Raw genomic sequence first — 15,421 nt, forward strand, 5'->3', positions numbered from 1 at the left:
GAGAGTAACCTGTTCTTCGAAGGGATTGTGTCCTCCGACGTATTCCTTATCTTTGATAATACGTTTCCAGCTTGCTGGCCTCGGGCATTTTTTCTGTAGAGGGCGCTGCGCGTCGACGTCCCTCGACGGCCACCGTATTGGCATCGACGTCACCATGCCCATAAATAGACACGCGCTGCGTCCGTTCAGTTCCGTTTTTCCGCGCTTCGTGGGGCCTCGGAACGTTGTTGCTCAGTTCAGTCAGGTTTATGTAAAACTATTTCGACGAATATTCACTTATCGTTCTCGATGGCTTCTTCATCAGAACCAACGACGCCGCGATCCGGCTTCAAGAAATGTCAAGACTGCAGTAAAAAAATGTCAATAGCGGATCCACACAGGGTCTGTTTATGGTGCTTGGGGTCCGAGCACCATTGTTCGGAGTGTGAGGACTGCATGTCCATGACGGCGAAAGCACTGAAGGAGCGAAAGGGGAAGCTCGAGAGAGGTAAGTCAGCCAAATCCTCCTCGAAGGTTTCATCGGCTGAGTCGAGGCATTCGTCTCCTCGCCGTCGAAAACACTCCCATTCTAGATCTTGAAGCAGCTCCCACCATTTGTCGAGATCTAGACACTCAAAAAAGAGACGTCGAAGGTCCCATTCCTCGTCGTCTTCGTGTCCCCAGAAAGAGTTTCCTGTCCCACCAAACACAGTTCTCAAGCTGAGTGGGAGGAATTCAGAAAGAAAATGTTAAGCGTCTTCGAGAACGTGGCCTCGACCCCCTCGAAGACAGCTGAGGGTGATACCCCGGGTGAAAAACCCAAAAAATCAAAACGCTGCGAGATGCAGCACCAGGCGAAACATTCCACCCGAGAGCGCCATGAGCCATCGGGTAAGAAGGCACCATCTTCGTCGTCAAGGGTTCCTTCGACGCTGTTGTCGAAGGTTCCTTCGATGCACGGGTCGGCGCCATCGACGCGGTTGTCGAAGGGTTCCTCGACGCGGTTGTCGAAGGGTTCCTCGACGCATCGGTCGATCGACTCGACGCCATCGTCGACGCCGATGAAAGAGAGGACCAAGGCCCACAGCCAACAGTGTTTTCAAGGGCCTCCGGCACGACGCTGAGACCGTCGTCGAAGCCCTCCAATAGGATCCCGATCCTCTCGAGTTCTTCGAGACCCCTTCCAGTTTTTTTGACGCCATTTTCGATGCCTTCGAAGCCGGTTACATCGGCGTCGACGACTTCGACATTTTCTCATCCAATAACGACGAGTTTGGCTCCTTCGGCCCTAGAGATGGGCTTTACTCCATTTCAGAGATCAGAATACCCTGGTCTTTCTTCAATTTATGAAGAAAGAGAAGACTCTGACCAAGAAACTTTTGGTTTACAGAGATCCACACTGCCTGCTGCAGAGGATTTCACCTCTGAAGAAAGGAGGTTGAAGGAACTACAGGACTCACTTCATGAGGCCAGTGGACTTGACACTTCCCCAGAAGTGGAATTTGTAAAGCCAGACCCAGGGGAACATGGCGAAACACCATATAGAACCCTGATGGCAAGAATAATTGAGTTTATGGGTTGGTCTGCGCCTTCACCTGTTTTCCAACAGGATGATCTAACGGATATATTGGACAAAGGCCCACAGGAGGACCCAGTGGTCCCCTTCCATGCAGCCCTACAAAGAAAAATTGCATCCAATTGGGAGACTCCCGAAGTCATCCCAGCAGTCAATAAAAGACTGTCGACAAAGTATAGGGTAGAGGCTGTTGACCCTGAATACCTGTCAAAACACCCGACCCCAGAGAGCCTGGTGGTTCAAGCGGCAACTTCATCCAGCAGTAGAACTACTTACCCTACTGTCCCACAGGACAGGGATGACAAGAGGTACGACTCTATGGCAAAGAAAGTCTTCTCTGCCTGTAGTATGGCATTGAAGTCCATCAACGCCACCTGTACGCTCGCCAGGTTCAGTCACACATTATGGGAGTGTGCTTCATCAGCGGCTGACTGCATACCCGATGGAGAGGAGTAGGAAGCCTTCCTTAACATCATTCAAGATGGCAAAGATGCCATGTGCGAGTCTCTTCAAACTGGCATCGATTCCGCTGACAGTATCAGCAAGGCCATGGCGGCTAGTACAACAATCCGCAGGCATGCGTGGTTGCGAAAGTCTGGCTTTGCTCCAGATGTACAGGCCAGACTTTTGAATATGCCCTTTGACGGCTCTTCGTTATTCGGAAAAAAGGCTGATGACAGTCTGGAAAAGTTACAGACTTGTAAAGCAGCAGCAAAATCCTTAGGAGCTGCTATCCGCCAAACTCCTTTTCGCCCATCAGGAACCTCTGGGAGAGGAAAGTCCTTTCGCTATTATTCTGCATCCGGAAAAGGCAGAGGACAGCTGGATCAAAGAGGCCAAAGAAGATCCACCCGAGGTGGACGGGTCAAAGGTACTAAGACCGCAGCAGCAGCAGGTGCCTCTTTACCCTCGGCATCTGCATCAGCCGCCCCCCCAAACCATTCTGAGGCCTTCGCACACAAGACACCTGTAGGGGGCAGGTTAACTCACCATCTGACGGAATGGCATGCTATAGCGTCAGATGCTTGGGCGTTGGAGACAGTTGCCCAAGGTTAAAGCCTACCCTTTCTACACATCCCTCAGAGTCATCCACCGGGGAACAGCTCCATAAAAGTTCCAGATCCGCTCCTCTTGCAGGAAATTATGGACCTGCTAGAGAAAGGTGCCATAGAACCGGTACCTGTAGCGGACAGGAACACGGGCTGGTACTTCCCCTACTTTCTCATACCAAAGAAGGAGGGAGGACTGAGACCCATCCTGGACTTACGAGAATTGAACAAGTTCCTCAGGAAGGACAAGTTCAAGATGGTAACTCTCCCTCAGATCCTTCAGGCCCTCCAGCTCCAGGACTGGCTGGTATCTCGGGACCTTCAGGATGCTTATTTCCATGTGCCAATCCATCTCAAGCACAGGAAATACCTGAGGTTCGCAATTGGCAACTCTCATTATCAATTTCGAGTTCTGCCATTTGGGCTGACCTCCGCCCGAGGGTCTTCACCAAGCTGATGTCGGTAGTGGCGGCGAGTCTAAGGAGGGAAGGGATCCACGTCTATCCCTACCTGGACGATTGGCTGATCAGGGCCGTATCTTCGGAACAGGCCCGGACCCAGCTAGATTATGTCTGCCTCTTCCTTCACAGACTGGGCTTCTCCCTCAATTTAAATAAGTCACAGATGATACCATCTCAGAGACTCCAGTTCATTGGAGCGGTCCTGGACACTTCCCTGGGAAAAGCCTCGCCACCAAAGGTGAGGGCTCAAGATAATCTACAGATGGTCACCAAGTTTCAGAAGGTCCAGCGTCTCCCAGCCTTCGACTTTTTGAGGTTGCTAGGCCTCATGGCATCCTGCATCTTCCTTGTGCCAGAGGCTCGCCTGAGAATGAGATCTCTTCAGTGGGCACTGAGAAGTCAGTGGTCACAATTCTCAGGGAGAATGTCGGACCTCCTCCGGATTCCGGACAAGGTAGCCCACGACCTTCAATGGTGGGCCTATTCAGAGAACATCTTGAAAGGAGAACTGTTTTGGCAACCTTGGCCGGAGATAACAGTAGTCACAGATGCCTCGCTCACAGGGTGGGGAGCCCATGCCAACGACTTGACCATCAGCGGTCGTTGGTCTCCATCGGAGTCCAGACTACATATCAACCTATTAGAGCTGAGAGCGATCAGACTAGTGCTGAAAGCTTTCCTGCCATCAGTACAGGGGAGAAATGTCGTGATAATGACAGACAACACGGTGGCCATGCACTACCTCATCAAAAGAGGAGGCGTAGGATTACTGCTACTGTGCAGAGAGGCAATGCAGCTCTGGTTTTGGGCAATTCGGGAAGGAATCTCTCTATCGGCAGTCCACCTAGCCGGAGAGAAGAATTTGACAGCGGACGCTCTGAGCAGGCAGAGCACAGTCTCCCACGAGTGGGAGCTAGCTCAGGAAGTCCTTCAAGAGATCTTCGCCCTTTGGGGAACCCCTCAGGTGGATCTGTTTGCCACAAGCACCAACAGGAAGTGCGATCTGTTCTGTTCAAGGGAATTTCCCCCGAGAGGAGCTCTAGGAGACGCGTTCGTAGTGGACTGGGAGTTTCCACTCCTCTACGCGTTTCCACCAGTCCGTGTTATTCCTCAAATGATCAGGATGTTGAGAATATTCCGGAAAACCATGATCCTAATTTCCCCGGACTGGGCCAGGAGAACGTGGTACCCGGACCTTCTAGATATGTCCATCTGTCCTCCAATCCGTCTTCCACTAAAAGAGAATCTTCTCTCGCAGAATGGAGGTCAGGTTCTCCATCCAGACACCAGAACCCTCAACCTTCACGCTTGACTTCTGAAAGGTTGAGGTACAAGTATTGGGATCGCCCTGATGACGTCATGGAGGTGTTGCTTTCGGCCAGAAGACCAGCAACAAAGTCTTTATACCGCTGCCGTTGGAACAAGTTTTGCAGCTGGTGTAGGGAAGAGAATATCAACCCTTTTTCATGTGGTACACCAACGGTGTTATCGTTTCTACTCTACTTGGCAAACTCAGGCCTTTAAGTTGGCACTGTAAAAGGCTATCTCGCAGCGCTTTCTATCTTCAAGCGCACTGCGGAGGAACCATCGTATTTCAAAATTCCTCTAGTGGTACAATTTCTCAAGGGTCTAACTAATGTTTACCCTCAAACCATTCCAGGTTCCATTATGGGACTTAAATTTAGTCTTAAACTTCTTAATGGGCACTCCATTCGAACCACTTGAGTCTTGCGCATTGAGATTTCTCACACTTAAAACTGTCCTACTTGTAGCACTAACATCTGCTAGGAGGGTGAGTGAGCTACAAGCTCTCTCCTGTAAACCCCCACATACAATTTTCGACAAGGACAAGGTTGTCCTTCAGGTGAAGCTTAATTTTCTCCCAAAGGTGGTTTCTGAATTCCATATTACTCAGAAAATTACCTTGCCTTCATTCTACCCTCCTCCCCATCCGGGGAAAGAGGAGGAAAGGCTACACAGGCTGGACTCTAGGCGAGCTCTCAGCTTTTACATCAGCAGAATGGCTAGGATCAGGCAAGCAGACCAGCTGTTTGTAGGATACTCAGGTCACAAGTTGGGACTACCCATAACAAAACAAACCATCTCCAGGTGGATTATCTTGGCCATCCTGGAATGTTATAGACTAGCAGGGAAAGAGCCACCACAAAACCTCAGGGCTCATTCAACCAGGGGTATCGCAGCTTCTTCGGCTCTCCAGAGAGGGGTACCGTTCCGGGACATATGTGCGGCTGGCACATGGTCGTCCGCACGTACATTCACAAAATTTTACAATCTGGATTCCTCCACTGCTCAAGAGACCAGATTTGGCAAGGCCGTATTACACTCGGTCCATCCCTAAAGGGATACATAACACTATCACTCCCTCCTCCAATTACATACCACTGCTATGGGAGTCTATCAAAGATAAGGAATACGTCGGAGGACACAATCCCTTCGAAGAACAAGTTACTTCTTACCTGGTAACGTTCTTTCTACGGGATGTTCCTCCGGCGTATTCCTCATCGCCCCTCCCATCCATCCCCACAGTGATAACTCCCCTTGTGGTTGCAGCTTTCGCTCCTTCAAGGTTACTAACCGATTCAGGCATGTCTTTTCTTATACTACAAAACGGAACTGAGCAACGGACGCAGCGCGTGTCTATTTATGGGCATAGTGACGTCGACGCCGATACATTGGCAGTCGAGGGACATCGACTCGGCGGACGTCGACGCGCAGCGCCCTCTACAGAAAAAATTTCAGAGGCCAGCAAGCTGGAAACGTATTATCAAAGATAAGGAATATGTTGGAGGAACATCCCGTCGAAAGAACGTTACCAGGTAAGAAGTAACTTGTTCTTCTCTCTGAAAAGGTTGTTTTCCCAATCGTGCTGTGCCCTGGAATAATACAGGCATTAGTGCCTGGTTTAGATCGTTGGGCCTACATAAATGCCTGCGAGATTGCTTTTTTCTTGCGTTTTATTGTGGTCTTTTTTGTTTGAGGACAGTGCTTACTACCCAAGTGCAGCGCAACTCTGGTAGAATTTGCAGAGATGTTAACTGAAGAGGGTACAGCATAACAAGCTCCAAACTGATGCACTTCACACATGTAGGGGTCAGTATTGGATCCTTAGTCTTTCACCATTCTCCTACCGTGATTAAAACTTTTATGTAATAATAGCGATTGTATGTCGAGTTTGTTCGCAAGGCACTCACTTTTCCAGTAGCGAAGTGAGAAGGCGCCCGAATGCCAGAAACATCTCATTGGACGACATGCTAGAGTAAGCAATTTCGTCCAAGTTGGTGGTGCCATGATCTTGGATGTGGTTATTCGAAGCAGACAAGATGGGCGATGACAAGGAGCGGAGGGTTAAGAGTATTAATAGGTTGTCCAGTGGACACATCATTGACAACCAATGCCACAAGAACAGTAGGGCAGAGAAGAGCACCAGTCTCGCCATGAGGATAGATGGTCGACAGGGGAGCGGGGAAGGAAAAGAGGTGTTCAGGTAAACGCCTAAATATTCTAGATCAGAGGTCTCAATGATCAGGTCGAGAGGGTGGGGGGATATGGGAGAGATGGGAGTAGGCAGGGCACTAACATTTGCAGCACAGTGAAGCTGGGCAATTACTACTGCCGAAGTAAGGTTCGGGTGACAGGGACAGATTGACAGGCCCAGAGGAGAGTGGGGGTGGAACCACAGGGAGTAGGTCGGAAGTTAGAGCTACTCGCCGGAGAGCAAGAAGCATAATCAGGATTAAATGCGGTAATACACTTGGGCGGGATCGAGTCCACTAAGGGTATTGGTAGGGTATTGGTAAGAGTTTCAACTAGTTTTGTGCCAAGACAATTTAGGGAGACATTTAAATCGCCTTTAGTTCATTAGCAGCGTTAAGTTGGTCTACTTTAGAAAGGGAGGGGATTTTCGGAAAGTATGTGGTAAGTTTCTGACTTTTGGCAGTCAGAGCTGGGTGAGTAATTTTTTGTGTGGGACATACTCTACTGCAACGTCGTGTAGGTTTGACCTCATCTTGAAAGATGGTCATGTCCTCGAGCAAAACTATGGGTGTAAATTCATATATCCGAACAATTTAGTGTACACTCGTAGCACACGGCACAGCTCAGCGGTCAGAACAGCTGCTAACTCTCTAGTGGCGGGGAATGCCAATAGAAATAGCGTCCCTCCACTCATGATACAGTATGTTTCCACTAGTGGATAATGAAGATTACCCCTGCTAAATAGCGCAGGTAGTCTTGATTCTATTAAAGACAAGGAGGCAAGCATTACTTTCCCAACTAAGATACACGGGAGAGTAAATTTCAACTACCTGCGCTATTTAGCAGCGGTAATCTTCATTCTATGTCAAGACGGAAGCGAGCATTATGCTTGTTCAAAGCTTGTCATTACTGTCTCTGCAACTGACTGTACAGGCTTGAAATAGAATGTTCTAAAGGTAGGATCACTGACCCAATCGGCCGCTTGTAGAATATCCTGCAACTTTGCACACTGTGCTAGCGCTTTTGAAGCTATCGCGCCCCTGACAGAATGCGCTCCAAACTTAGCCATATTTTATTCCTGCTAACTGCATTACCTCTCTGACCCATCTCGCTATAATGGCTGAAGCTACTGCTTTGTAGGGTTGTCTACGTGATATAAGCAACTACGTCGTCCCCTTTGTTCTCATCTCTGCTGTCCTATGCTCATATTCTTTTATGCAGGCTGCTACGCACCACTTTGGATGCTCCTGCAGGTAGAGGTAGCTTATTGTCGCAGAGTCTGTCTTCATTCTTCTAACTAGAGTGAAGGTTAACCCTTCTGGTCCGTACTCTTTCCTATTCACGTCTAGGGCGGGCTCTGACATCTGCAACTCTTCTACATGACACTAGGCATAACAACATAACCTGTTTCTCGGACAGTTGTTTCAATGGCCAGTACCTATTCCCTGGCCAGAAGCTTCAGGACTACTGACACGTCCCATAATGAATTTTTTGAGGCTTGTGGAAACTGCTTAGATCACGTGCTGTGCATAGGATGACATCTAGTGGAAGCTGCAGGGTATTACAGTTGTTGTTTTTGAAACTCGAAAAGGCACGTCGACAGGGCGTGCCAGTAATACTATCCCTAGTGTGACGTCGACTGTACCCATGATCCCTCACGCGAGTAGGTCCCTCACATTGTTTTATTCAGCTATACTAGTCAGACGCATGTGTGCAGAGTTCCTTTTGGTGTAAAGCCATTATCTATTGTTAATTACCTTAGATTTCTTCCTATCCTTGTCCACCAAACGCCAAAGAACGACGCCGGTGAGGATCGGAGAGACTTCTGTCGGAGACTGCCGCAACGGACCCTTGGCCTTGGAAGGCCAAGCCGGGCCTCAGCCCAGTCAGTAGGGAGAGTGAGGGGGGGTCATATATAGATTATTTTCCCCTTTTCCTACATATTATTCGCCCTGCTGCCATAATTTGACCATATGGAGAGTACTCCATTTAAATTCTGCCCCAAGTGTAACAAAGTTCCTTTGGGTAGATAAACATTTAACTTGTAATCGGTGTCACCCTCGAGACCATATTAAGGCATCTTGTTGGGTTTGTAGGCTCTTCAAGCATAAAACCCTAAAGGACCGCTCCTCGAAGCGCTGGGCCCACTACACCAGGCAGCTCAAAGCCATGGACGTAGAGGGTGCTTTCAGCGATGGCAGCAACGCCGCTGAATCGCAAGGCGAGGGCAACAGGGCAGCGTCAGCTACCCAGGCGCACACCCACGACCCCGTAGGACAGGCCTGCGGCCATGTTGTGGGGACCACACCCGGTGGGAAAAGCACAACACGTACACCCACCACCAAGCACATTAGCCCCAGCCGGGACTCGGCACACGTCAAGGGATTGGCAGCGGTCGACACCTAGGGAGCAGTCCACCGAATCCGTGTCCTCGCGGTCGCCTCTTGACAGGACCCAACCGTCCTCGGACGGAAACTGTGTCGTCCATCAAGCTACCGTCGAGACCAGGTCGTCTGACGACGATGCCATGTCCCAACCCACTTCCGAAACTAGACGCGCCTTGTCTAATCCCATATCCGAAGTTCGACGCTCCGCGTCGGATCCCGCCTCTGAAAGTTGCTGTGCTGTATCGGACCAGGCGGAAGGACCCAAACAATCTGGAAAGACCACTTCTGGCCATGGGCGAGGGGGTAAACGCCTTAAAAAATCCTCTAAAGATCCCCACATTCCTAAACCGAAGCATGGGGAATGGAGCTCGGCGGATATATACAGGGTAATGAAAAGGATGACATTTATGGCCAACTTTTATGAAAAGGACCCACATTATTTTCAAAGTTATAGGAGCACCCCTCCCACCTCAGCTCCATCTGGTTCCAAAGCCACTCCTGTGTCTCCTCAACCCCCTCCTAAGAGGTCTCGAACTGAGACCCCCTTTATAGACCACTTTGGTGTGGAACCTTATGACCCTGCTTCATACCATGAAGACTCTGATCCTCAATGTTATGAGGACCAGGATGCTGACGCTTAGACCTTAGACTCACCAATTCCTAAGGACCCTCCTGTGAATGATTCCCCAGTCGAATACCAATCCCTCCTTAATGAGGTGTTGGCAAAGGCTGCTGAACACTTCCAAATCGATACTTTTTTTTATTTTATTTTTTTTATTTGTTTATAGTTACATAGTAACTTTTACAAAAGATTTCTTTGTGGTTTAAAAACAGCATAATTAATACAAGTTTTACAAAATTCATTCTATACAAAATTCATATTTACCACCTACAATTCAGTTTTTACAACACTGTACAGTTAAAAGAAAAAAAGATAAAATTAATTTACCCAAATTCTGGATGTCCCTTATAATAACATATCTTGATACTTTCCATTTCTTAAAAAGTTGCACTAACTGCTTGATCGCTTGCCCTGTAGAATAGGCCATTTACCCTTTATTTAAAGACAACAATAGTTCTTTAAGAACCAGACTACGGCAATCTGTAGGTTGATTATTTTACCGTGTAACATATCAAGCCACAAAAGATCTAAATCAACACATTCTGTATTTGGTACATACATGCTAAAGTGACTAATACGTTCGTTCCGAAGTCTGTTACATCTGGTCAGTAGATGCTCCAAGGTCTCTAGATTTTCCTTTTGTTTACAAAATCTACAAAAGGAATATCCCTTACTCTGACGACTTCTAATATCTACTATTTGTCCCGTACCTAGCACATTGAAGCAAAATCTCATATACTCATGTCTCCAGGTTTTATCGGGAAATTTTAATAGATATGGTGCAAGCTCCCCTATTTTTTTTGTATTCCGAGACCATATGGTTATATTAATGAGTCATCTTAACCTCTTGGACAGTTGAATTCCAATCGGAATGAAGCAAGAGTTTTTTTTATTTTCATTGGGTTCGTAATAAGTGTATCTCTGTGGATCCCTAGTTTGTCCAGAATTTCATTTGCTTCTTCCAACATGTCCCTGAGGTACTTTGATGTAGGAGCGCCACTCCTAATGCCTCTGCCCATTATATCATATAGAGTAGTATCTTTGCTAATTAACAGCTTCCTGAATAGGGCCATTCTGCGCCATTCTATGGTGCTTCTAATCGAATGCAAGCCAAGCTCATATCTTAATGCCACCAAAGGCACGCATTTTGGCAACCAACGTACCATTGTTTTTACGATTTTGGATTCATATGCAGTTACTGCCATCCGGCACCATAACGGTGCTAGTTCTAGTCCATGGCACAGTTGAGGCACTATTCTGTTTTTATACAGGGCAACAAAGAGAATTTACCGTATTTTCCATCAACTTTACATAGTTGAGAAACCATAGGAGTGATTTTTGATTCCAATAGAGCCCTAAAGTTTGCCTTGTTCTGGTTTCCAAAAACTGGGTAGCCTATATATCTTATTACGTTCCTTGTCGGTAATTTTTCATGATTTAGAAATAGAGTGTTCATTTTTTGTTTTTTCTTATTTGACAAACAATCGTTTTTGAGTAATTCATTTTAGTGCATTTTTGATAATGTATTCTTTAAAAGCAGTTAAGAGTCGTTGGAGGCCTATGGGAGTGTGATCGTAGAGAGTCATGTCATCTGCATAGGCAGTCCACTGGATCTTAGTTCCCTCCACTTTAGGTGAATTTACAACCAATTTTTTAAAACTCTCTCCTATATCGGAGAAGTATAAATTGAATAAAGTTGGAACATATATGCAGCCCTGCCTAAATCCATTTTTAACCCTTATTTCTTGGGACAAATTTCCTTCCATACTAAGTCTGATCTTGATTCTAGAGTCCTGGTGCATGTTGTATACAATTGACAATAGAGAATCGGGCATCCCAAGGTGTGTTAATTTTGTCCACAATATTGATCTATCGACTAAATCGAAAGCAGATATTAAATCAGTTGATGCCAAATAGATAGGAAGATTTCCGGGGGTCCATGCCGCTCTTTGCATAATATTTATTAAAAGACCTCCTGCATCAATGCCTACATTCCTTCTAAAGCCAAACTGAAAGGGCGACAGAATATTACACATATCCATCCAGTTCCGAATACGCTCTAAAACTAGGCTTGCAAATATTTTGGAGTCAACATCCAAAAGGGCTCTTGGCCTATAGCTAGGTGGTAAAGCCCTGTCCCCTTTCTTATAAATTGGGACTACGTAAAACATTCTCTAACTATTTGGAATTAGATGTTTCTTTATGATGTCTTTAAAAAAGAAAAATAGCATTTTGGCCCATAAGTTAGCTTTCTCTTTCATAACCCTGTTACAGAGCAAATTTGGCCCAAGGGCCCTGGATGTAGAGCTTTTCACAATGATGTATTCAATATCTTTAACACAAAAGGGAATATTCCATGTGGCATCTTCAGTCTCTGGTAACGGGACCCATACCACAGTTGGTGGAGGATACAGGCTACTAAAGTGTCCTTCCCACTTCTCCGCATTAACACAAGTTGTCAGAACTTTTGTTTGAGCTTGCCCTCCATTGTTAACCAGTGCCCAGAATCTACGGGTATTTACATCGTACAACGCTCTTAGCATAGCCTCTGCATCTCCCTGAAGGAGCTTTGCGCGCATACACCTTAGTTTCGATTTCCATTTATTTTTTATTTCGTGAAGTTCCTGGGCTTCCTCCATTGTAGGAGGGCTTGCGCAATGCCTACGAAAACCAGAGACTTCAGGATTTCTTCCCTGCTTAAGTGTTCTCATTTCTACAGAGTATGCATGCTTGTGCCCTCCCGTACTTTTTACCTTATATTTGATTCCCGCTTTATCTCTGATTACAGATTCGATGTAATATCCAAAGGAGTCGTGACAGTACATTTTTTTTTTATGGGCATACACATTATTTTCAAAATCTGCCTGGAATAGTATGTTTACTTTCTCGATGTTCGTTTTATGCCAGGAGATTCTGTTCAAATTGGTATTCATTTCCACTCTTATGTTATAGTATTTATCGCCCCCCTCATACGTGTCTACCCACAATGTCATTATTAACATTTTATGATCACTCTCCTTTGTGCCAATCAAAGCAAAATCCTGGGCAAGATTAAAAATGTTGGTACTAACAAAGATATAATCTATAGTGGATGCCCATTTACCATTAGACCATGTTGTTTTGTCCTTTGAATCTTCCATTAAATCATTTGCTCCTTGCAGGCCCCAAACTCCCAAGAAGACGGTCCTTATGTCCCCCTGTTGACATTTCCGCGAGTCAAATCTTTCACCAATTTTACGACCAGACGTGTACTCATTTCTGCCTTCTTCCAAGCATATTTCAGAATTATAATCCCCACACATGATTATGTGTAATTCCTCGTTCATATCCTGACATTCTTGTATTACATTGTCTATGGCATCGATAAATGCTTTTAGATCACCTTCAGGTTGCCAGTATATATTTAAAATTAAGAAGAGTGAGTGTTGCTTCCTGCAACGTATTTTAACGAGGGTGGCTATACATCCTTTACTTATATTAAAAAATGTTAAGGTTTTAAAATCAATATTGTTCTTCAAAGCAATTAAGAGACCCCCCCCGAAGGTCTCCCCTTTAGCTTTTTCTGTGCTAGTTCCTGAAATAGTGAAACCATTTAATACTATCCGGGTAACTGCCCACGTTTCTTGTATGCGTAGGACAGAATAGGTAGAGAGCACCGAGCATGTATCATAAGAGTATAGCAAGGCTCGCGATCCCCTAGAATTCCATGATAGGAAGCTGAGTTTTGCCGTACTCTAGGTCGAATCTTTCATGCCTTGAATTTTGGAGATTGATTCTTGCAGAGTCAATGCAAGTCGCCTTAACTGAGCCATCTCATTTAAATGAGTCTCTACTGTCGAGCTTCTTTCTCCTTCTCGATTTTTTCTTCCTTGCGTCTCACTGGGATATCCTCCCATCCCTGATTTTTCCTGTAGCCCTGACTGAAATCTACTATGTCGTACACAAATCGTTGAAGTGCCACTCCTTCCGTTAGTGTCAGTTCATATGTGGCTCTGGAGTAGAACACAATCCTAACACAATCGTATCGTGTAGGGTGTATGTAATCAATGAGCTTAATATCACTTGATGTTAATTAGGGAGAGCCGGGGTATCTCATTGAAAAGGGAGAGTATCCGCCCTCTGTGTAATGAGGAGGGACCTCCTATTGTGAGTATGAAATTTAATATGACACTAGGGTCATCCACAAATTTCGGCTCTCTCCATTCTCTTTGATCTTCTGGCCACGCAATATATAGAGTTTGCTCTTGCTCCTCTATCCTTGAGTTTCTACTAGTTTCCCCCTCCCTATTCTTCCCTCTCTTTGTCCCTTTTCCCTTCCTTATCACAATTGTACTCCCTGCCTTGTTCATGGCCCTGCTTTATATTCCACATTTCGGCTATCTCCCTAATCCAGTCTTCAAAATCCTTAGGCTCGTTTCTAGATGTATTTACTATTGGCCCCCCGTCCTTACATTCCAATCCCCGGTCCCTCTCACCTTCCTGTGTGTTTATCGGAACCGTCCCTTGTTTCTGTACGATCTCTCGTGTATCAGGACCAGCTTCATTCATTTGGGCCCTCCTCCTGGTTTTTCTTTTCTTCCACAACTCCTTGCGAGACAGATCTCTACTGTTGTCTCTCAAGGCCTTTATGAGCAGATGACAATGGTCCAGATGGTGGAGTAAATCTCTGCTGTTGGCTCTCAAAACCTTTATGAGCAAATGACAATGGTCCAGATGGTGGAGTAGATCCCATCGTAGAGGGGTTCTACAGAATTTTGATAAGAGCCTCTTGTACCAATTTATCTTCACTAGGTGTCATTTGCAGCTCACTACTATTTGTATCCTCACTACCCTGCTCTCCCGCTGATTTTGTCTCCTCAGACTGTTTAGAGCTAATAAGATCTTTTTGGCTATCTACTGCCTTACAGGGTATTTTGGCTTCTTCTACTTTTTCCACCTTATCGGGGACTCTGTCTGCTATAGGCTTTTGCTTATTTTTTACACCAAAAAATTGCTGAAACGCCTTTCCTCCTTAATAATTTCAACTTTACTTCCGTTCTGTTTCTTTTGTATTTTTTTATCATCATTTTTTTTATTTGCCTTGGACCCTTTATTTTTAGAATTAGCTTTGCTCATTTTCCCTTTATGATTCATAGCTTCTGATAGGGTATTTGTGGCTTCTCCATATTCCTTACTGTTATTCTCCAATTGGGTAGCCACAATAGTGTCCATTTCATTCTTCCTGAATGAATCTTGTTTATCCCGTATTTCCTTCACCTCCAAAGCTATTTTGCTTTCTTCATTTAACTGGGTGAAGTCTAGTTGGCCTCCCTCTACTGAAAGGCTGCATATATCTTTAATGTTAGAAGAGGTATTTTTCATTTTAGGAGAAGGTTGATTTTTCAATTTTTTAGACTCCATTGCAGTACTCCCCTTCTCACTCTTGGCTCTTCTCTTCAGGGCCCTTGCTCTCATTTTCTTTTCTCTGCGTGAAACGACATACACATACGGTATCTCTTCTACCTGATTCTAATCACCTCCGTTTTTCTGATTTTGTACTTTTATTTGGGCATCCTCATCCTCCATCACCTTCAGTAATGCTGATGGACCATCCAGCGTTTTTCCTACTTTCTGCTCTGTGGTCATTGCTGTATTAATTTCTGTCTTCCCCCGCAGCCTCTCGCCTTGTTGCTCCACAGTTTTAATTTTATCTTGGTTAATTAGTATCATTCTTTTCAATTCATTTGCATCTTCCCAAATTATTTTCCCATTACATTCATTCTCGCAAGGTTCTTTTTCTGTTTGGGAGCCTTTATTAAGCATTATCTTATTACTCTTAGGGGGGGGTCTATAGACGTTTCTTTTTTTGCTCA

General features: G+C 45.6%; 1 protein-coding gene across 7 annotated transcripts in view; it reads left to right on the plus strand.

Moving 5' to 3' along the window:
• The window catches only part of ARMC8 (armadillo repeat containing 8), a 1,620,024-nt gene that overhangs the window by 438,323 nt on the left and 1,166,280 nt on the right, over positions 1 to 15,421 (plus strand). The window lies entirely within an intron of this gene.

The sequence above is a fragment of the Ambystoma mexicanum genome, chromosome 9 (genome assembly GCF_040938575.1).
Source record: "Ambystoma mexicanum isolate Mex_15411 chromosome 9, UKY_AmexF1_1, whole genome shotgun sequence".
NCBI classification, from domain to species: Eukaryota; Metazoa; Chordata; class Amphibia; order Caudata; family Ambystomatidae; genus Ambystoma; species Ambystoma mexicanum.